The sequence below is a fragment of the Magnolia sinica genome, chromosome 4, assembly GCF_029962835.1.
Source record: "Magnolia sinica isolate HGM2019 chromosome 4, MsV1, whole genome shotgun sequence".
Classification (NCBI taxonomy): Eukaryota; Viridiplantae; Streptophyta; class Magnoliopsida; order Magnoliales; family Magnoliaceae; genus Magnolia; species Magnolia sinica.
The window spans coordinates 36,862,172-36,863,722 of NC_080576.1; the positions used below are offsets into that span (position 1 = coordinate 36,862,172).

At 34.2% G+C, this 1,551-nt stretch overlaps 1 non-coding gene across 1 annotated transcript; it reads left to right on the forward strand.

Annotated features, from left to right (window-relative positions):
- The first annotated feature begins 221 nt into the window (after nucleotides 1-221).
- On the forward strand, nucleotides 222-328 carry LOC131244974 (small nucleolar RNA R71). Its single transcript, XR_009170739.1, has one exon. It is a non-coding gene; the product is annotated as a small nucleolar RNA R71 (small nucleolar RNA).
- The last annotated feature ends 1,223 nt before the right edge of the window (nucleotides 329-1,551 follow it).

The following is a 1,551-nucleotide window of genomic DNA, read 5'->3' on the forward strand; positions in this document are numbered from 1 at the left end:
GATAAATTTCGCCCCTCTCCTATGATTGAGTAGGCCTAGAAGTGGTGGTTGATTTTGGGGAGATGTCTTATGATTATGTGCTTTCAGCAAGCTTGTCAAAATAATCCCACACATCATCGACCTCTTTGTTCATGAATTCCCCATTGCACATTGTCTCGACCATTTGGCGCATAGAAGAAGTTAGCCCATCGTAAAAGAAACTTGTTATTCGCCAAGTTTCAAAACCATGTTGTGGGCATGAGTTGACAAGATCCTTGAACCGCTCCCAACAATGGAAGAATGTTTCATCTTCCTTTTGGGAAAAGTTCATGATTGATTTTCTAAGGGTGTTCGTTTTATGATATGGGAAAATTTTCTTTATAAACTCCCTTTGTCATGTCATTCCATCTGCCAATAGATTGTGGACGTAGTGAATGCAACCATGCCTTAGCTTTCTCCTTTAGGAAGAAGGGAAAGAGTTTTAGCTTAACTGTGTCCTCAAACACATTCGAAAAATATAAAGTGGCTATGATCTTATCAAACTCTTTCATGTATAAATATGGATTTTCATATTCCGGTCCATGAAAATTTGGAAGGAGTTAGATCACCCCTGGCTTGATATCCATGTGTCCTATATTTTTTGAAAAAATCATATATGAGGGCATGCTCACCCCTGTTGGTTGTAAATAATCTCATAAAGTATGAGGCGGGGGTGCTTGATGTACCTCATTCTCATCCTGGATTTCCTCAACCCTAGGTTGAGGTGGATTTGGAGGTTGATTGGCTGATTGATTATCAGCCATAACTTCAATTAACTTTGTGGATCTAGAGTGGTGTCTAATCCTGTGATGGATAGATAACTCAACTAATCTTCCTTCATTCAAGAGACGTCGAGTGTTATCACGGACCCACTTGGGCATGAAACACTCTTAGCCCTCAATTTCATAATCTAACCTAAATTTAAAAAGAAAGAGAGAAATAGAAATCTAGAAATAGAAAGAGAGGGAGAATTAGAAAGAAGTTACTAAATTAGAAGTTTCTATATTGGGATCATGCAAAAGAAAAAGGAAAGTAAATTAGTATCTAAACAAAAAACTAAGAAAGCAACCTAGTTTTTAAAAAAGAAAAAGGAAAGTTTCTAAAAATAGAAAGTAAATTAGTTTCTAAAAACAGAAAAAGAAAGTTTCATAAAATAAAAAGTTAGTTCTAAAAACAAATTAGGAAAGTTTCTATCCTAAAATTAGAAAGTAAATTAGTTTATAAAAATAGAAAAAGAAAGTTTCTAAACCTAAAAATTGAAAGCTAAGTTAGTTTCTAAAATAACTAAGAAAAAAAATCCTATCCTAAAAATAGAAAGTAGAAAAACCTTAATATTAAACTAATTCTAAAACTAGTTATTCTCAGAAAAACACAACCATTAATCCCAGACAACAGCACTAAAAACTTGTTCACAACCCCAAGTGTAGGGTCGCGATATAGTAATAATCTTGGTGAGACCAAGGTCAAATCCACGGGGACTAATTTCATGTGTATTCTAAAAGCAACTTGAAGTAGAACTAGAAGAAGATATAA